Source organism: Bos indicus, chromosome X (assembly GCF_029378745.1).
Source record: "Bos indicus isolate NIAB-ARS_2022 breed Sahiwal x Tharparkar chromosome X, NIAB-ARS_B.indTharparkar_mat_pri_1.0, whole genome shotgun sequence".
Lineage (NCBI taxonomy): Eukaryota > Metazoa > Chordata > Mammalia > Artiodactyla > Bovidae > Bos > Bos indicus.
In genome coordinates this window covers 111175292-111197479 of record NC_091789.1, presented here as the reverse complement: position 1 = coordinate 111197479, position 22188 = coordinate 111175292, and the positions used below count along the sequence as shown (strand labels likewise).

Below are 22188 nucleotides of genomic sequence, written 5' to 3'. Positions count from 1 at the left end.
GCACTGCAAGCTGCTCAGGCCCAGGGATGTTGTCTATCTGTTTCTGTAACCACAGTGGTTAGCCCAGTGCCCAGCGCAAACTTAGCTACTTAAGAAACAGGTGAGTTTCCCCACCCTACCCTAGCACATAATGATTGAGTCAAATTAACACTCTCCCCCATTTCCCCTTCCCTGTTTATATATCCACTGCTCAATCAATCAGTGGGTCTCTACAGCTTTATGGCTTATTCCCATGCTTTTCCAAAGAGGACTTTAGGCAACAAGCAGGTGCTTCTTTTCCCATGAAGGTGTGAGCGACCATATTTTCTAAGGCAATGATCAGGACACGTGATCTGACACATGTTCCAACACATGGTCTGACAATGGGACAGAATATTTTAAATCACCACCGTCTCGGAAAATCTGGACTGCATGGCTCCATGTAGAAAGGAGCCAGGAGCCACGGCCTTGTCATGCCCACCCAGAGCAGGCAGGAGTGCTGTTTTAAAGACCTCTGTGATTGGAAAAGCGGCATGTGAAGATAGCTGAAGAGAGAAGTTGATTTCTGTGGCACTCTAGCTGGAGTGATCGTAGGGAGCAGGGAAAAATTTGTGGCAGAAACAAGCTCTCATTAAGACCATATGCTGTATTTCTAATCGATGGCTTTTAGAAGTAATTCCCCGACATTTCATTCATTTTCACTGCCTCCCCTTCAGGGGCAGGAAGAGCAGCATTGTTAGCCCGCCTTTATAGATGAGGGTATTTAGAAACAGAGAAGTTCAATGGCTCAGCCCCAGTCACAGAGTGAATCAGAGACACTGCCAGCCTTGAATCCAGAATTCCGACTTGAGCTTTTGTGCCAAGATCCCTTGGGGCACATTTCCTCTCTAATTTGCATAAATCATCAACATTTTTTTCCAAGCTTGTGCTGAGAAAGCCCCTTTTCAAACAGCGGAAACTCCCTTTGCCTTCTGTCGCCTTAGTTTTATTTTATGAACCAAATTCTCTTACTTCAACACGTAGACTTGCTATTTTCCCTTCCGTTGAGCCCTTTTTGAAAGAGGTCGTGACCTTTGCTTAGAGATGCAGTGGAAACGGGTGAGCCTAAATGAAATAAAACAGAGGATCTGCAGGCCATATAAAGTGTAATTTCAACTAATGTTCAAAATCCCATGCAGTTGATTATAAATCTTGGATCCTGGCAAGTTATCAGGAAAGTAAGAATGAATAAATGGCGCTACCAATGTTTGGACCCCGTAGGGTGGAAGATGTCCCTCCAACCTTGGAACAGATTCCTAGGATTAGAAATAAAAAACTGGGCATACCAGAGCTATCAAAGCTTTGAGAAATTTCAATTTGGAAATATGTAGGGAGCCATACCTGAGACTGAAGGTATGTGAGCCTGGACTTTTAATCACCAGCATAATTAAATAATTACTCACAATCCTTTCACATATTTAAGACATTCTTAGCTTATGACCTCATCTGTCTGATGGTCCTTAGGTGACTCCAGTATTGAGGTTTCTGGGCATGAACTACGCTTCCTGGAATCCCAGGTCAGCACTTAGTGCCTTGCTGACACTCACAAAATACTAATAATCCTCCTGAAAGTAAAAACATATGCAATGTGTTTGGAAAAATCTTTTCCTCCCTGTCAAGTATGCTAGATAATCAAAATAATTTATGGCTTGTCTGTTTAACCAGTAGGAAAAAAAAAAAGGAGTTCTATCTATCTGAAATCTTTGGTAAAATAAAGTTCAGCACAGAGGAAAAGCTTTTTGTCTACATGACATAGTAATTTACTTTATTACTTATCACATTAGTCAGCTATTGCTGCAATCATGCTGTGTAACAAAAGTTTTAAGCACACCCGAACTCAGCAGCTTTAAATGTTTATTTCCTGCTCATGGGGTGGGGGTTCTGTTGATCTCAGCTGAGTTTGGCTGCATGCTGTAGCTTCGGTCCAGGTCTGCTCCACGTGTCTCTTCATTTTCTTTGGGCCAGCAGCTTCCTGGGTACATCCTCATCTTATGGTAGATCACCAGAGAGCAAAAGGCAAGCCAAACAATGCAAGCACCTTTAAAGTCTTTGCTGGCATCACACCTGCTCACTCTCCATTGGTTACAGCAAGTCACAGACTCAAGTCCAAGGTCAGTGGAGCAGGGGCGGACAACAGCCCAAGAGGGAGGGGCAACGGGAATAAATATTTACTGAATAATACTCCAGTCTCTCACAATTATCATCCCTAAAAACCTGTGTTATGGACTGAATTGTGTGAAGTGTGTGAAAGCGTTAGTCACTCAGTCGTGTCTGACTCTTTGTGACCCCATGGACTGTAGCCCACCAGGCTCCTCTGTCCATGGGATTCTCCAGGCAAGAATACTGGAGTGGGTTGCCATGCCCTCCTCCAGGGGATCTTCCCAGCCCAAGGATCGAACCCAGGTCTCCCGCATTGTAGGTGGATTCTTTACCATCTGAGCCACCAATGAAGCTCATGGACTGAATTGTATCCCCCCCAAATTCATAATGTTTCAGCCTGACCCCCCAACCCCTCAGATTATGACTGCATTAGGAAATACGGCTGTTAATGAGGTGATTAAGTTGAAATGAGGCCATTAAGGGAGCCCTAATCCAAACTGGCTGGTATCCTCATAAGAGAAGGACATTTAGATACACAGGGGAAAGGCTGTGAGAGGACACAGCCAGAAGGCGGCTGTCTGCAAGCCAAGGAGAGAGGCCTCGGAAGAAACCAAACCTGTCAACACCTTGATCGTGGGCTACCAGCCTCCAGAACCGTGAGACGATACATTTCTCTTGTTTAAGCCACCCAGTCTGTGGTATTCTGTTTTGACAACCTGAGCTAACATAGCATGTAAACCCCGTGCGGGTGACTCAGTGATGTGTCTTACTCACTGTGTTGTCTCTCCCACAGAACTTAGCACATTACCATGTGTACATATTTATGTATATTTGGTGAATGAATGAAGTCTTCTCTCAGTTTTGATATCAATAATTATTTATTTTATCAGCCAGACTCATGGTTAGAAACCTGTTTAAAGTTTTTTTAAGCACAATGGAAATTTTTGGGGTCAGATGACTGGGGCAGCTTGTAACATCTACAGAGTGATTCTAGGAACCAGGGCCTCACCTGCCAGATCTCTCTCCATAGTCTCTCACTGAGGCACTTGGCCTTGTTTTTATAGAGAAAACGACTACCAAGAGAATGCCAGATTATATTTTCCAAAAGTAATGACAACAGTATCTCCCATCCCAGCCGCTCGTCTAACAATGTGACTTTGACATTCCTCCCATTGAGAGGTAGGGTCTGTGTTTTTCTGCCTTTGAATCTGGGTGGGTCTGTGACCACGATCAAAGTGACACCATGTGACTAGGCTAGGTCATAAAGGACAGTACAGTTTCTGCCTTGTTTGCTGGAAAAATTGCCTTCGGTGTCCTGAGCTGCAGTGGCAGAAGTCCAAGGCTGCCATGCTGTCAGGAAGCCCACGCTACATGGAGAGAACACATGAAAGTGTTCTGGCCAAGAATCCCAGCTAATGTCCCATCTAACAGCCAGCATCAACCACCACATAGGAGTAATGCTGCCTCCACATGACTCTGGCCCCCAGCCATTGAGTCCTCCCTGTTGAGGCCCCAGATGTTGGGGCATAGGGACAAGTCCTCCCCACTGTGCCCCATCAGAATTCCTGACCCACAGAACCTGCGAGCATGATAAATGGTTGTTTTATGCTGCTGTGCTTTGACCTAATTTGTCCCATAGCAATAGTAAGTGGAATAAAAAAGCTAGGTTTACATTCTTAACAGCTACTTAGAAAATTCTGAGAAAGGTCTCCAATTGGCCAGGGTTGAGTCACATGCCTACCCCTTGAGCCAACTGCTCCATCCAGGAGGAAGTAGATTAGCTCTAGCCTAGTTTATGTGTGTGGAGAAGGCAATGGCAACCCACTCCAGTACTCTCGCCTGGAAAATCCCATGGATGGAGGAACCTGGTGGGCTGCAGTCCATGAGGTCGCTAAGAGTCGGACATGACTGAGGGACTTCACTTTCACTTTTCGCTTTCATGCATTGGAGAAGGAAATGGCAACCCACTCCAGTGTTCTTGTCTGGAGAATCCCAGGGACGGGGGAGCCTGGTGGGCTGCCGTCTCTGGGGTCGCACAGAGTCGGACACGACTGAGGCGACTTAGCAGCAGCAGTGTATATATGGAGCTTCTCTGGTGGCTTAGCTGGTAAATAATCCACCTGCAATGCAGGAGGCTCAATCCAATCTCTGGATCGAGAAGATCCCCTGGAGAGGGAATGGCTACCCACTTACATATTCTTTCCTGGAGAATCCCATGGACAGAAGATCTTGGCCAGCTGCAGTCCATAGGGTCACAAAGAGTCAGTACAGAGTGACTAAGCACACACAGTGTGTATATGACAATCCCAATCTCCCAAATTTATCCCTGCCCCCCCTTACCCCTGGTAACCATAAGTTGTTTTCATCTATAACTCTATTTGTTTTCTAAATAAGTTCATTTGTACCATTTTTTAGATTTCACTTTTAAGTGATAGCATACGATGTTTGTCTTTTTCTGACTGAGTTACTTCACTCAATACGACAATCTAGGTCCATCCATGTTGCTGCATATGGTATTTTTTTGTCCATTTTTATGGCTAAGTAATTTTCCATTGTATATATGTACCATATCTCCTTTATCCATTCCTCTGTTGATGGACATTTAAGTTGCTTCCATGTCTTGGCTATCGTAAGTAGTACTTCAATGAATATTGTCGGTCAGTCGCTCAGTCGTGTGTGATTCATTGCTACCCCATGGGCTGGAGCACTCCAGGCTTCCCTATACGTCACTGTCTCTCGGAGTTTGCTCAAACTCATGTCCGTTGAGTCGATGATGCCATCCAACCATCTCATCCTCTGTCGTCCCCTTCTCCTGCCTTCAATCTTTCCCAACATCAGGGTCTTTTCCAGTGAGTCAGCTCTTCACATCAGGTGGCCAAAATATTGGAGTGTCAGCTTCAGCATCAGTCCTTCCAATGAATATTCAGGGTTGATTTCCTTTAGGATTGACTGGTTTGACCCCCTTGCTGTCCAAGGGACTCTCAAGAGTATTCCCCAGCACCACAGTTTGAAAGCATCAATACTTTGGCGCTCAGCCTTCTTTATGGTCCAATTCTCACATCTGTACATGACTACTGGAAAAACTATGAGGGCTTCCCTGATGGTTCAGATGGTAAAGAATCTACCTGCAATACTGGAGACCAGAGTTCTATCCCTGGGTTGGGAAGATCCCCCTGGAGAAGGGAATGGCAACCCATTCCAGTATTCTTGCCTGGAGAATTCCATGGACAGAGAAGCCTGGAGGACTATTAGTTCATGGAGTCGAAAAGAGTTGGACACAACTGAGTGACTACACTTTCACTTTCTTTGACTATATGGAGCTTTGTCAGCAAGGTGATATCTCTGCTTTTTAATATACTGTCTAGGTTTGTCATAGCTATTTTTTAAGGAGCATCTTTTAATTTCATGGCTGCAGTCCCCATCTGCAGTGATTTTGGAGCCCAAGAAAATAAAGTCTGTCACTGTTTCCATTTTTTCCCCAATTATTTGCCATGAAGTAATGGGGCTGGATGCCATGATCTTAGTTTTCTAAATGTTGAGTTTTAAGCTAGCTTTTTCACTCTCCTCCTTCACCCTCATCAAAAGGCTCTTTAATTCCTCTTTGCTTTCTGCCATAAGGGTGGTGTCATCTGCATATCTGAGGTTATTGATATTTCTCCCGGTAGTCTTGATTCCAGCTTGAGCTTCATCCAGCCTGGCATTTCTCATGATGTACTCTGCATATAAGTTAAATAAGCAGGGTGACAATACACAGCCCTGATGTACTCCTTTCCCAGTTTTGAACCAGTCAGTTATTCCCTGTCCAGTTCTGACTGTTGCTTCTTGACCTGCATACAGGTTTCGCAGGCGGCAGTTAAGATGGTCTAGTATTTCCATTTCTTGAATAATTTTCCACTGTTTGTTGTGATCGACGCAGTCAAAGACTTTAGTGTAGTCAGTGAAGCAGAAGTAGATATTTTTCTGGAATTCCCTTGATTTTCCTATGATCCAAGGGATGTTGGCAATTTGATCTCTTGTTCCTCTGCCTTTTCTCAATCCAGCTTGTACATCTGGAAGTTCTCGGTTCATGTACTGTTGAAGCCTAGCTTGGAGGATTTTGAGCATTACCTTGCTAGTATGTGAATTGAGAGCAATTGTGCAATAGTTTGAATATTCTTTGGCATTGCCTTTCTTTGGGACTGTAACGAAAACTGACCTTTTCCCTTCCCACTGCTGAATTTTCCAAATTTTCTGGCATATTGAATGCAGCACTTTAACCGCATCATCTTTTAGGATTTGAAATAGCTCAACTGGAATTCCATTACCTCCACTAGCTTTGTTCATAGAGATGCTTCTTAAGGCCCCCTTGACTTTACACTCCAGGATGTCTAGTTCTAGGTGAGTGATGACACCATCATAGTTATCTGGGCCATTAAGACCTTTTTTGTACAGCAGTGAATATTGAGTGCATGTATGTTTTTGAATTATGATTTTCTCTGGATATATGCCCAGGAATGGGATTGCTGGATCATATGGCAGCTCTATTTTTAGTTTTTTTAAGGAATCTCCGTACTGTTCTCCATAGTGGCTGCACCAATTTATATTCCCACCAACAGTGCAGGCAGGTTCTCTTTTCGCCACAGTCTCGCCAGCACTTATTGTTTGTAGATGTTTTGTTGATGGTCACCTGACTCATGTGACATGATACTCATTGTAGTTTTGATTTGCATTTCTCTGATAATTAGTGATGTTGAGCATCTTTTCAAGTGCTTTTTGGCCATCTAAGGTAGATGGCTTCTTCTTTAAAAGAAGATGGGAGGAACTTCCCTTGCAGTCCAGTGGTTAAGACTGTGAACTTCCAATGCAGGGGGCATGGATTGGATCCCTTGTCAGGGAACTAAGATCTCCCATATGCTGTGCAGCGTGGTCAGCAAAATATTTTTTTTTAATTGGGGAAAAAAAGAAGGTCAGAGATCAGGCTCTATTACTCACAAGCGGTGTGACTTTACCACCCTGAGCCTAATAAGAATATTTTTTCTACTTCTCTGGCAAGTTGTTAAGAGTGTGTTAGAAGCACTTTTCATTTTAGTCAAAGTTTATGTTGTCAGTCATCACTTGGAAGCAGGACTTCAATGTCCTGCTGAGGTGTCCACATTGCAGTCTGCATTCATTTCCACATGGCTGCCATCTTCTCTTTTCCATCCCCGAACACACACACATACTCGCCAGTTGCATATGACGTGCATGCACACATATTGTTGTTGTTGTTTCGTCACTAAGTCATGTCTGACTCTGTGTGAACCCATGGACTGTAACCCGCCAGATTCCTCTGTCCATGGGATTTCCCATGCAAGAAGACTGGAGTGGCTTGCTATTTCCTTCTCCAGGGGATCTTCCCGATCCAGGGGTCAAACTTGCATCTCCTGCATTGCAGGCAGATTCTTTACCACTGAGCCACCTGGGAAGCCCACATACATGTTTTAAATATGTATTTTTCATATATTCCCCACATAACCAAACCTTTCTTCTTTTCTGAAAGCCAGTAATATTTTTGCAGCCTAGAAAATTTCCTAGATCAGTAAACTTTTTCTATAACAGGCCAGAGAAGAAAAATTTTAGGCTGTGTGGGCCACGTGGTTTTTGTTGTGACTACTAAACTCTGCCCTTGCAGACAAAGCAGCCACAAACAATATATAAGTGAATGGATGTGGCTAGGTTCCAATAAAACTTTATTTACAAAAACAGGTGGTGGGCCAGATTTGGTGCACAGGCTGTAGTTTGCTATAGAATCTATATCAACACTGTCCAATAGAAATATAATGCAAGCCACATATGTAGCTACAGAGAGAGGGGATGTCTCCCTAGTTTCAATTCCCAACCTGCAGTAGCACCAGCTCCCTTGTTGCAAGAGAAGGTATCCAGGCAGAGCATCAAAATACATGAATACTGCAGAAAGGAAGTTGTCAGAGTACAGTGAACTGTCTCCCATAGCTGCCCATGAACTCAAGCAGGCCAAAGGGATAAGGAATGGGGCATCAATAGTGTCTGCCTTGGGGAGCAAACCTAAGGAAGAAGTCTGTGCCTCGGATGGTAGAAGAGCGAAATGTGGGAGAGGGTACTAGGGCATTGGAGAGATCACAGTGCTGCTGGATCAAAGCTTTCCTGAAGCCAGCCAGATCTTAACTCTGGACTTTAAGGTTATATGAGCCAATACATCCCCCAATCAGTATGTAAGCCGGTTTTCACGTGGAGTTTCTATGTCTTGGAAAGCAGTTTTTACTACTCTATAAACAGGCTAATTAACTCAGAGATTCTTTGGATGCTGAATAGTCCTACTATAAGAATTGAGATTGGCAGAGGTGTGAAGTTTCTCATTTAAGCGTTTCTCAGCCCCCCTTTATTTGATAGGAAACTTCCCTCCCATTCCAGCCCCTCAATCAACAAAACAAGTGCAACATTTTCCCCCTCCAATTCTATATCAGTAGTAAAATAAGACTTAAGAAACATCCTGAGGAGTTTGGGTAGAATCTATTTCTGAATTGCATGTGGTCCAACCTATTGGCTGAAGCAAAGTGTAAACAGAAACCATACCATCAGTAAAGAAGATGTGATACACACACACACACATGCTGGAATACTATTCAGCTATTAAAAAAGAAGGAAATCTCGCCATTTGTGACAGCATGGATGGACCTTAAGGGCACTGTGCCAAGTAAGATAAGCCTGACAGAGAAAGACAAATACTGTATGATGTCACATATGTGGAGTCTAAAACCAAGACAAAACAAAACACATAGAGAACAGATTGGTGGTTGCCAAAGGCAGGGGATGAGGGGGAAGGCAAAATGAGTTGAAGGAGGTCAAAAGGTACAGACTTCCAGCTATAAAATAAGTAAGTCATGGGATGTAACTACAGCATGGTAGCTCTGGTTAATAATACTGCATTGCAGGACTTGAAAGTTGCTAAGAGAATGGCTCTTAAAATGGCTCATCACCAGAAAAAGATTGTGTAACTATGAATGGTAATGAATGTTAACTAGACTTACATTGTACTGATCATTTTCAGTATATACAAATATGGAATCATTATGTTTTTTACTTGAAACTAATATAATGTTATATGTCAACTACATCTCATTCAAAAAAGAAAGAAGCCCTCAGTCCAAAAGAGACCATGGCAGGTATGGTAGGTTGTTGGGTCCCTAAACACACATCTCAACTCTCCTCTCACTGACAGTCCTTTAGAGCAAGGCTCTACCTCCAATAACCCACTTTCCCGTACATCTGTGCATGAGAGATGGCCCTGTGATTCCATTCTAGCCAGGGTGACACGGTCAGAAGTTAGCTGGCATTGCATCTTCTGTTGCATTTCCTTTGGCTGGAGTGAGGGGCTGGGGAGACAGACAGGCCCTGGCTTCTTCTTGGCCTTTGTGAGCCACCCTCCTAGCCCTGGACTCATTCATTACCCTGACTCCTTATTGCCTGAGGTAAATCAGGGCCTTTGCCATTAAGCTAACAACCACAGTTACTGAGTTTCTCTTATGGGCAGCTGAATGCAGTCCTGTGTGATGCAGAATTATGGAAACCTCTGCCTCTTTACTTTCACTGGGATATTCCTTTACCACCTTCCCAAGGATCACAGGCATGTCGGAGACCTCAGAAGGCCTAAACTGTGGCCATGTCCAAATCAGAACATATGAAAGTGGGTAGAGCAGAGCTGAATGGCCATTGGAGGACCTTGGCAAGCTTACTTTTAAGTCTTCTGGGAATTCAGAGTAGATCATACAGGGTTGGCTGGTGAATGAGAGGCTTGTTCATCCCTCTCATTGGTATAGACTCGGCGAGTGAGAAGTGCCCAGATCTCAATTCCAATGCATGGAGGGAGAGGGGTGCCCCCCACCGCTGCAACAACGACAAGCAGTGCCTGGAACACCAGCTGGGTGTCCTGCAATTCAACTCAGTTCTGAGCCCATCTACCGGAGATAGAAACGGATCCCGCAGGCTCAGTCCCGCAAGACAGCCCTCCACCTGCAAGTCCAAGTTGTCACCTGTGCTTCTAGCTACTAGCTCTAAGTCAAAGGTTCCCTCAGCCGCCTCCTCAGGTTCGATTAATTTGCTAGAGCAGCTCACAGGACTCAGAGAAACCTTTTACTTACTAGATAACTGGTTTATTATGAAAAAAGGTATGTCAGGAACAGGCAGAGGAAAGAGATGCATAGGACAGGTGTGTGGAAAGGACAAGGAGCGTCCATGCCCTTCCTGGACTTACCACTCTCTCCACTTCTTCACGTGTTCACCAGCCCGGAGGCTCTCCTAAACCCTGTCCTTTTGGGTTATGCAGCTTCATTACACAGGCACAATTGATTAAATCATTGGCCATCAACGAGTGATTCAGCTTTCCAGCGCCTCTTCCCTCCCAGGAGATCAGGGGGTAGGAATGAAAGTTCCAAGCTTCTAATCACAGGGTTGGTTCCTCTGGTGACCTGCTCCTATCCTTAATAAGGAGTCCAAAAGTTATCTCATTAACAGAATAAAAGACACCTTTATCACTCTGAGCACTTAAGAAATTCCAAGAGTTTTAGGAGCTCTGTGCCAGAAAGGGACGAAGACCAAATCTATATTTCTTATTGTCAATCACGCAATCACAGCATTCTCGCTTGGACGCTGCCAGAGAAGAGTGAGCCATCAGAGGCTAAATGACAACCCCAAGCTTCACAATGGGCAACATCTCCCATTTCTCTAGGACCTGAGTGCTCACCAAACCCTCATCCCTCACGAAAAAGGCCTTTCATTTTAGCTCCTGTGCTCTCAGGCACGCCCATCATTCTCTCCACTTTTCTTCGCTGGTAGTTTATGGCATTTAAAAAACAACCATCACAACAAATTGCCTTTTCTTCTTGCCTTTCCAAAAAGAAACCTAAGTGCTGGTATTATTTTCCACTTTTAATCACGGCTTGACAGAGATGGAAAGTTAAGTCATGTAATTGCTTTTGTGTTTTGTACTTCTTTTCACTATTTTGGAAAAAAAAGAAATAGTTCAATGGATAAAATGTGGGTTTACACCAAACCCCAAACATCACGAGCGTTAATGGCAACCATGTGTTATTCTGGAGAATATGCCCCTACTCTGTGGGAGCGAGAAAAAAATCCGGCGCTGCTCGGCTTGTACGCAGAGGAAGCCAAAGAGTTCCAAAGGTGTGTTTGGGGACAGAGAGCTGTTTCAGGTGTCTCAAAGTAAAAAAAAGATATATTTTGTAAAAATGTAAGATGTAGATAACCATAGGCATACTTGCAGCAAGATTGCCTTCCCCAAACTATTGAGTCCTGAAACATCAGTCTCAGAACCGTAAGGCTGGGATGCCTGGAGGCACATGTGGTCCTTCCCGCCGCCTTCTGCCTGGATCATCCATAAAACCACTGGGCCAGCATGTGGCCCTCTGTGCAGAGGCCAAGGAGAGGGGATGCAAACAGGTGGAGTGGCTGCTCGGCCTTGAATGCCCCCTATGCCCACTGAGAACGGAGCTGGAATGGGCTCTCCACCCAGCATGGATCATTCCCCATCTCTTCCCTGGCCAGAAGCCTCAGGTGAGCTGGGATGGTAGAGAGATGAGCTCAGTAGAGACCCACTTGGTTCCAGGAGCCATGACTTGGCCCCACTGAATCATAACTGCCTGCTGGAAGGGATGGTGGAACCCCAGTCTTTATATGTGTGAACTTAGCGACTGCTCCAGGACTAGAAGCAGAGCTGTGCTCGGGAGCATCCAGCCCCAAATTGTAAAGTGGGTAGGAATTTCTGCTCAGTGACAAAGTCTGGTGTACAGAGATGAATGCCCTTTATTTTCCTTTTCCTTTTTACTTACTTTTTCTTCTTCTTTGTTTGCAGTCTCTAAGTTTCTTTTAACATGAGTTTTTAAAAACAAGCATCCAGTAGGTTGGGGGGGGTGCAGTGAGGGTGGGAGAGGAATGGAGGGCAGGGCAGGGGGAAGGAATTCCGCTCCACTGGTTATAAAGCTCCAGAATTAACTAGAATTACCTTGGCTCTCGAGCTCTTATTTCCACTGATGGTGGAAACTGTCAGCATGCCAGTTCAATCCAGCTCAGCACTTCTTGTTTAGAGGTAGTTCCTCTCAGGGTAAATGCGGCCCTCCCTCATCCTCACCTCTTCCTTTCCCTTCTCCCAGGGGTGATCGAGGGCTGGCCCCTGGCCCTACAGGCCACTGCTGGTACTCCCTGCTGCTGCTGCTAAGTCGCTTCAGTCGTGTCCGACTCTGTGTGACCCCATAGATGACAGCCCACTAGGCTCCTCTGTCCCTGGGATTCTCCAGGCAAGAATACTGGAGTGGGTTGCCATTTCCTGGTACTCCCTAACTTCTGCCCAATTGGATTATCCACCTCTAGATGCATACCAAAACTCTCCAAAACTCAAAATAAACACAGTATTTATTTTTCCAATAAAATCCGTGATTTGAGCAGGGCTTGGTAGGGACAGCTCTTTGGTGTCAGCTGGGGTGGCCTGAGGACTGGGGGTTGGCATCACTCCATGGCCCCCTCAGACAGTGGTTGCAGGGTGTCGTCTGAGACCTCATCTGGGGCTGTCAGCTGGAACACCTATACATGACCTCTGCCTGTGGTCTGGGCTTCCTCACAGCATGGCAACTGGGCTGCAAGGGTAAATGAAGAGGAGAGGGGTTGGAGTGCGCCACTTGGCCTTTCATGACCTAGTCCTTAAAAATCGTGTGGTATCACGTCATCACATTCCATTTGTCAAGGTGGTCACAAAAGCCTGCCAAACTTCAAGAGTTGGAGAGGACGACTACTTCTTGGTGGGGGCGGGGGTGGGGGTGGGGGTGGTAATGGCACATTCTAGAAGAGCATGTGAATTCATTAGTGTTGTATAGGCTGCTTTCCAAATACAGTCAACTATAGCCTCTCTTTCTTCCTGCATTGGCTGCTGATCATTTTAGAGCTGCCACGGTCTCTGGTTCCTGTGGTCCACTCTAGTCCCCTCACTACTACCCAGAGGCCTTTTGGTTTTCCAGCCTCACAGCCATTTCTGTGTCCATCTTGGGAATGGAGACATTTACACAGCTGTTTCCTCATGCTTGAGAATGCTGTTGGCCTCCAGGCCTCCTGGGCTATGGCTATCCTATGGCTCCTCACCATGTTGGATGTGAGGCTTCTCTATATAGCTTGCAGCATCCCTGGTCTCCTCTGCTTGAGCCCCGGCCTTCTGGGGCCCATTCCAGCTGGCAGACTCCACATTAAGGACACTTTCTGTAAATTGTATCCACCGTTCCATCTTATCCCTTATTGGCCAGAACTTTGTCACACGGTCACATCTAACTGGGAAATGTACACCTTGTTATGGCAAACCATGGGTTCAGTGAAAAAGTTAAAGTTTAAAAAAAAAAAGTTAAAATTTTTTTTTTTAATCAAGGGAGAAAAGAATAGTTTTTTGGGGGGTGGGATGGGGAGGACTCCTATCTTAACAACAGAGGTAACATTTAACCTGAGAGCTTCAAGATGAGTCAGAGTCAGTAATAATAGAACCAGGGGAAGAGTATTTTAGACAGAGGGAACAGCAAAAACAGAGGCAGGAAAGAGCATGGCTTGTTCAAGGAATAGGAGTATAATTAGTGAAGGATGTGACTTGGGGAGGTGAAGGCAGGTAGACAGAAGGAGAAAGATGAGATGAAAGGAAAGGTGGGTAACTGTTAGACAGTGGAGGGCCATATTGGCTAGTTTGGATTTTATTCTAGAACGTGTTTCCTAGCAGACCTCCCGCTTCCCTGGTAGCTCAGCTGGTAAAGAATCCACCTGCAATACAGGAGACACAGATTCCTGGGTCGGGAAGATGCTGTGGAGAAGGGATAGGCTACCCACTCCAGTATTCTTGGCTTTGCCTCTTGGCTTAGATGGTAAAGAATCTGCCTGCAATGCATCAGACCTGGGTTCAGTCCCTGAGTTGGGAAGATCCCCTGGAGGAGAGCATGGCAACCCACCCCAGTACTCTTGCCTGGACAATCCCCATGGACAGAGGAGCCTGGAAGGCTATATAATCCATGGGCTTGCAAAGAGTCGGACACAACTGAGTGACTAAGCACAGCACAGCAGACTCTCCCACATCTACAGTTCCCACAAGTAGCAATTTTTTTGGAGGGGTGCAAAAGTCCTTTAAAAACAAATATTTATTGACTGCCTATGCAGGACAGGAAAATAGAAGGCATCATGGCGGGGGGGATGGGGAGGTGGGTAGGAATAGCTTGATATTGGAGTATTAGCATTTAGAAGTTACCCAGCTTGGTCCATGTATTGATATTAGCTGAGTATCTCTGGGCAAGTTACTTAACTTCTCTGAACCTAAGATTCATCACTAGGCAACATTGTGAGTTTTAAACAAAATAATACATACAAAGGTTCATGGTGAACTCAAGGGGCCTTGTATATACTATTGTTATTGATATAGGGCTTCCTCTGTGGCTCAGTGGGTAAAGATTTCACCTGCAATGCAGGAGATGTAAGAGACTCAAGTTCGATCCCTGGGTTGGGAAGAACCATGGAGGAGGGCATGGCAACCCACTCCAGTATTCTTAACTGGAGAATATTCCAGTTAACTGGAGAATGGGGTTGCAGAGTTGGACATGACTGAGTGACTGAGCATGTTATTGATATATTAATATAATATTAATGTGTAAGTTTATTACACTCTTTCTGGAGTACCCAAGGGCCTATCTGAGGGTAGGTGGGGGAGGGGAGAGGATGGATGTAGAGAAGGACCTAGAAGGAAAATGGCTGAAGGGAGGGGCCCTGGGGAGTCACCAAGCACTGGGCCTTGGGGGGTGGAGTCAGGAGGGACAGCAGGGGTTACCAGTGTCAGGGGCCATCTCTGGATCCCCTTGGCCCACTTCTGAGTTCGCCTGCAGTTGCACTGAGCTGTTTCTAGAGAGCTTAAAGGGCTTGCTTCTCTTTCCTTCTCGGCCTGTGGACTTCCTTTGGCACCAGGGATCTTGCTGGAAGCATGCAACCTGGAAATGCCACAGAGTGAGCATCCTGGGGAAATGGTCAACCCAGCTAACCCCGAGTTGGGTGTTTGGAGTGGGGATGTGTTCTGACATGTGTCCCACATAGCCTCTCGGGGTCTTGGGTGGGAGGGAGCTGCCACCCTCAGGGTAACTTGCTCATCAACACCCCCAGAATGGGCTTCCCTCTTCATCTCATCTCCCCACTCCCTCACCATGCTTCCGCGGGTCACCTTCCGAATAAGCAACCTGCACCCGAATCCTCAGCTCAGGCCCTGCTTTGGGAAAAACTGCAGCCAAGCCCCATTCCCAACCCGCTTCCCTGATGTATAAAGTGAAGGGCCTGAAAGCTCTCTCTCCCGGCTCCCTTCACAATTATGGGTGGCCACGTGACCTGCTGCCAGGTATTGGCTCATAAGCCAAAGCCTTTTGGAAGGTTTCTTGGAAAGCTTTCACTTCTTTATAAAAGGAACAGATATTTTTGCTGCTGGCACACCTCCCCCGCCTTCCTGCCTTGACCATGAACATGCTCTTAGAGCTGCAGCAGCTGTCTTGAGGCCAGAAGGGAAGACCAGGGGGATCACAGAAACGCTGTCCCTGATGTATTAAGGCACTGAGCTCATATCTATAGATGTCGAATTCTAGACTTCTTTTGTGAGGAAAATAACCCTTGGGTTTGTTGAGGATGCCATTCACAAAGTGCTCAGTTACTTGCACCCTAATGCAGTCTTAACAGATACTGTTGCTCAGGGTGCCAAGGTCAGGGGCAGCTGCATCCTAATTTCCCAGTCGCAGAGACAGTGAGTCAGGCTGCTCTGCAGCAGACTGGCAAATCTAGGAGCAGCACACTGCCCCTGCCCTGTCAACTCCCTGTCCTGTTCTTGCCCCTCGCCAAATTCCACGTGGGATGAACAAGGCCCCTCCTGGGAATTCTCAGACTTATAGATCAAGGAACACACGCAGCCTTGGAGATCACAGGCAAATCTCTGACCTGCTTCACTAATGTTCCAACCTCTATTTCCTTCTTTCTCGCTTCAGTTTTACAAAAGCAGCAAGCTCTGAAGGAAAAGGATAAGAATCTGTCCAATGCGGGGGGCAAATCCCTGATTCCCCTGTAACGTATTTTTCTTTTTCACTTCCTATCTCGTTTTGTCTTAGAAAGCAAGCCCGTGAAAACTAAGCTTGTGATTTCTTTTGACTGAATCAGGTACGATTGTTAACTGGTATTTACTGAGAGCCTGGATGGCTCCCGGCTAGGGGAAAATACCAACGAGATGAAAGGCCTGTCCTGCCCTAAAACAGGGAACGGTCTACTTAGGGAGGCATGTGGAGGCACCCAAGAGGGCATATAGTTTGGAAGGCATGATAGCATAGGGGTCACAAACGTATGTTCTGGAATGGATGACCTGCATTGAGCAAGTTTCTTAACATGTCTGTGCCTCAGTTTCTTCCTCCGTAAATGGAGAGACTAAATTATACCTAATCCTTGGGATCTGGGGCTTTCCAGGTGGTGCTTAGTGGTAAAGAACCCACCTGCCAATGCAGGAGACGAAAGAGATGTGGGTTCGATCCCTGGGTTGGGAAGATCCCCCAGAGGCGGGCACGGCACCCCACTCCAGTATTCTTGCCTGGAGAATCCCATGGACAGAGGAACCTGGTGGGCTACGGTCCATGGGGTCGCACAGAGTCGGACACGACTGAAGTGACTAAGCACACTTGCAAACCTTGGGGTCATTAGTTGCAGATGAAGTGAATTAGCTGTGATGGTGATGATGATGTGTTCATTCTGCATCGCCGCAGTGCCCAAGACCATGCTTTGTACATCTTAAGCTCCAAGAATGTTTGCCTTCATCTAACACCTATTTCTGAGTATTCAGTTCACACTGGGCACTGTGCTAGGTACCCCAGGCAAACTAGACAGATACCTGCCCTCATGGTCTGCCAGGGACATGCCATGAAAGTCATTACACCTGTGACAAATAAGAACTCCAGGCAGAGGGCCCAGCCTTGGGGTGGGAAGAGGGTGAGTGAAGCCCAGAAGGAGCGCACGTAAGTGGAGGCTGAAAAGAGGTCCAGACACTGTGCATCTGGAGGGATAAGTGTAGGTGGATGATCAAGGTCACATATCAGTGACTGGGGCCTAATGGTGGGGAATTCTGCCAGGGGACCCAGGGCAAGGTGTGTGACAATCACACCCCGTGTGGCCTCCTGAGCTCGGTCCGCCTGGCCCCCTGCCTGTTGGCAGCGTGGGGGGACCCCGGGCGCCCGTGGGAGCCAGGCAACGATCTCCTGCAGGCAACAGTTCTGATCCAGCTGCGTAGGAAGATTAGCAATGGAAGATTAATTTCTCCTTGTCATTTCCCCAGGGGCCTTAAGCAATCTTGAGAGCAGTTCTCCTTGCCTAGAACCCCGCCCTCAGGAAGCTGGCGGGGATGGGCTGCAGTGTGGCGCCAGGTGAAGGACAGCCCTCAGCCCTCAAGTCCCAGCTTCAGAGCTGGGTGGCTAGCCAGAGAGAAATGTGCGTGCTGAACCAGCATCACAGTCTCGTAATGGACGCCGAACAAAAGAAGGGAGGGCAGAAGCATCGCTTTGCCGAGCGGGCTTTCCATTTGGCTAAGGAGCATGAAGGACGCTGGAAAGGGAGCTCCGGGATTCCGGGACTTGTGCTGCTGACGGCCACTGGGAGCGGGGCAGTCTTTGTCTCCAAAGAGATTTCTTTTCACAGTCGCGGCTCTGCCTGGAGGGCGGGGTGCTGAATCCAAGGCCACAGCCTCTCCTTCCTGCTAAAGAGATGGAGCGGGACAGGGCCGTCTTGTTCTGGAGCTGGAGATCCCCGAACTGGACTCCCATGGGGGAGACTGAGGCCAGATCCTAGGAAGGACTTTCCAGTCCGAATGATAGTCTTCACCCAAGAGCTTGGTTAGAGGCTTTTCAGTGAGACCCAGAACACTGTTGTTTGGGATGAATTGGAAGATGCTTAGGCTGGAGGGTGGAGGAATTGTCTGAAGTTTGGGACAGGGTGTGTCTCCCACAGGGTTGTGTTTCCTGGCCACCAAATGGCTGTGCCCTGCAGCCACTCAGCTGTATCCCATGCTGGGCCACTGGTGAAAGTTGCTCAGTCGTGTCCGACTCTTTGCAACCCCAGGACTATACAGTCCATGAAATTCTCCAGGTCAGAATACTGGAGTGGGTAGGCTTTCCCTTCTCCAGGGGAACTTCCCAACCCAGGGATCGAACCCAGGTCTCCCACATTGCAGGCGGATCCTTTACCAGCTGAGCCATAAAGGAACCCCATCAAACCTTTATTCGGAACTGATTGTGTTTAAAATAGGGTTCCACCAGGGTGACGTGGGATGTGGTATTAACCTCTCAGATTCCATTGCTTCATCCCTTACACGGGCTTGATGATGTCTTCCTCATAGGCAGATGGACCCCAGTGAACTATGCAACACAGCCAGCATCCATGGCCATTGCTTCCCTGCCTTCAACTACAGGGAAATGGAATGCGCATTCACAAAATGCGACTGTGTCTCACAAGAGAACTCCTGAGGTAGGTTCATTTTGAGGGGTGGGGAGGGGCTAGCATCTCTGCTCCACTATTCTCGGCTTGTTGGAGGTGATGACTCTCCTGGTCTAAAGACGACCAAAGCAATCGAAGACATCACAGGTTCAGTTTAAAGAAACTGACACCTCCTTCTCTGTGGGTGGTGGATTTTACTTCCAGTCACTTTGTCTAGATTCTGCTTCCCAGGTGGCTCAGTGGCAAAGAATCCACCTGCCAAGCAGGAGATGTGGGTTTGATCCCTGGTTTGGGAAGATCCCCTGGAGAAGGAAATGCAACTCACTCCAGTATCCTTGGCCTGGGAAATCCCACGGATAGGAGCCTGGTGGGCTACAGTCCATGGGGTCTCAGAGAGTTGGACACAACTTAGTGACTAAACAACAGCCACCCATTGTCTAGGACTGGGTCACAAGGCTGTACTCCACCAGTCTTTGGTAAGGAATATTAGGCCATCATGGTTGGCTTGGATCAAGCATAATTCACCTCCTTAAAAATTCCCTTCCCTGACCACACAACAGGGTGCACATCAGAAAAAAATTGGGGCTTGGCCATGGAAGAAGATGAAGTGTACTTGAGGATACAGAAGGAGAGAAGGGATCAAATCCAGGCTCCCTGCAGTGGAAGCACAGAGTCCTCACCACTAGACCACCAGGAAAGTCCCTACCTTTATATTCTTGACTATATGTCATATTTCCACCGATAAAGAGAGAATATAACCCTTTGCTGGCAGGAACCTGTTCATTTTTCTATTCACCAGCCCAGGCTCATAGTAGGCACTTTATAAACATTTGTTGTCAATGATGATGACGTGTATAAATGATTGCAAACGTTACGAAGCAGTAGAGTTTGTACGTATTTGTTTTTTTGTTTTTTTTTAGAGAGTGGTAAGGAACTTTAGGAAACGTAATGTAATTTTCGAAGCAGTTCTTCAAAGCATTACTCTGAAATTCATTATAAGATCAAGGAGGAGATACTACAGAGAAATAAAAGTAATAAAAGTATGTTGTTGTCTGGTGAGAGGAAGTCAGAAAAAAAAATGACATACATCTAAGGGAATATATATATACACACACATACAGACTTTTTTTGGGTTCAGTTTTCACTTCCTGCTTTACCAAAGTAATCTATACTGAGAATTCTGCCTCCCCCACGTCCCCCCAAAGTAGTTTTTTTTTTGGCAGTTTGGTTAACCGAACAAATCAATAGTGGCACCCAGTGGCTAGAAGGGTTAATCAGGGAACAGTAGTTTCTATTTGGATCTCGGTTTCATCAACCAGAGCCACATTAAAAATTAAACCACTGAGTCAAGCATTGAAGAAAATGTCTGTTTGAGCTTTGACTCTGGCGGCATTTTTTCCCACGCCTCCTTTTCTCTTAGCAGCCGAGATCTCACAGGCCCATCCTCCACCTTGGGGCCCAGAACTTGGTGGGGGGAGGGGTCTTAGAAAAAACCTCTGTCGTCTGGCACAGCTACAGGGATTGTGAAAAGCTTGTTTATTCTATGTCCTTTCTAGAACTGAGTGAGCAAGTTTAATTATGTGCATTGCTGGAGTTCCAGGTCTTTCCTCTGGAGGACATTCCCCCCTAAAGTTGCTGACGTCTGATTCTTACTGGATTTCAGAAGGCAAGTGAACCAGAGGAAGCCAAAACCTCTGCCAGTTAACAGGATAACCAATTAACCAAACCAGTGAGAGGGAACACGGGAATGCCCAAATCTAGCTTTGGAGTTCCATCTTCATTCTTCCAGCAGTTAGCAAGGAGCACATGTGACATAGGCCAGACTGGTAATTCCTGAATCACTAGGCTTTGCAAGGTTCTAAATCCTATTTATTGAGCTGCATGGACTGTGCCTCTGACCCAGAAGGGAAAGTAGGCCCAGGTTACATGCTGACATAAGGAAAGAATAATTTTGTGTTCCAAGTAAGCTGAAGGGATCCCCATGGCAGAGGCCATTCATTGTCCCTAACTAGCTCTCCCTCTGTCCCCCTCCCCTCGCTATATATATATATATATATATATTTTTTTTTGGCTACGCTGGGTTTTCATTGTAGCACATGGGTCTCTAGTTGTGGTGTGCAGGCTAAGTTCCCCAACCAGGGATCAAACCCATTTCCCCTGCATTGGGAGGCAGATTATCAACCACTGGACAATCAGAGAAGTCCCATTCTTCACTATTTAAAAGTAATAGAATTTTAGGTGGGCACATAGCCTCCTGGAGAAAAAAAAATTATTTTCCCAGCTTCCTTTGCAGCGAGTTGTGGCATATGACTAAGTTCTGGTCAGTGGAATGTAAGTAGAAGTCTTGCATGGAACTTCTGGGAAGTATCCTTAAGAGGAGTGGTCTTTCTCTGTTCCTTTTAACATTTATTTAGAATCTAGTCCTGATGGCTGGAGCTCATGCAGCCATCTGAGACTGTGAGGTAGTCTGAAATGGTCAAGTGTACCAAGATAGCAGAAATACAGGTCCTTGAATGCCATATCAGTTCTGGTCACGTCATGGACAGGCTTTTCCCCCTAGCGTTTTCCTACTCAAAATGTAGTCTTAGACCAGTAGAATTAGTATCATGGAAACTTGGTAGAAATGCAAATTCCCAGGCCCTATCCTAGATCTACTGAATCAGAAATTCTGCAGATGGGGTCCAGCCATCTGTTTTAACAGGCCCTTGGATGATTCTGATGTACTTTATAATTTAATAACTGTCCTAGACTATTAAAGTATTTTCCTATTAAGGTATTTTCAATTGATTTTCCCCCAAACCTATTAAGAAAAAGTGTTTAGAACTAGGATACCCTAATATCCCTTTTGTCTGTCTTCTATTTTCCCCACCTATTGTAAGAGGAGATATTATCAAGAGGAGAAATTTTAAATAACATTATGAAAATACATGAATTATGTATGGGTGAGGGCAGGACTCTTTAAAGCATAAGATTTAGGCCAGGCAAGAGCAAAAATGGTCCCACAAGCTAAGAATGTCCAAGGATAAACAGGTTGAGTTCATGGGGGACAGTGTGAAAGCTAATTGCAGGTGTGAGCTTGACTGGGCCATGGGGACCCAAATATTTGGGCAAATATTACTTGGGGTATATCTTTGAGAGTGTTTTTGGATGAGATTAACATTTGAATCGATGGACTGAGTAAAGCAGATTGCCCTCTCGTATGTGGGTGGGCCTTATCCAATCAGTTGAAGGTTCCAATAGAACAAAAAGCTGACCGTCCTGGAGGTAAGGGGAAACTCCTCCTATCTGACTGCCTTCCAGCTGGGACATCTGTTTTTTCCTGTTTTTTTAACTCGGAGTGAAACACTGGGTCTCCCTGGGTTTTGAACCTGAAGGCATTCAGACTGGAACTATACCATTGGCTGTTGTGGGTCTCCAGCTTGCTGATTAAAGACCTTGGGCCTTGTCAGTCTCCTTAATCATGTGAGCCAATTCCTTAAAATAAATCTCTGTCTCTCTCTCTTTCTACACACACACACACACACACACACCCTCTTGGTTCTGTTTCTCTGA

At 46.1% G+C, this 22188-nt stretch overlaps 1 long non-coding RNA gene across 3 annotated transcripts in view; it reads left to right on the top strand.

The window, feature by feature from the left end:
- Positions 1-22188, top strand: part of LOC139181327 (uncharacterized) — an 88905-nt gene that overhangs the window by 9184 nt on the left and 57533 nt on the right. For all 3 annotated transcript variants that reach the window (XR_011565324.1, XR_011565323.1, XR_011565322.1), the window contains exon 3: positions 18539-18666. This is a non-coding gene — a long non-coding RNA (uncharacterized lncRNA). The remainder of the gene's footprint in view (positions 1-18538; positions 18667-22188) is intronic.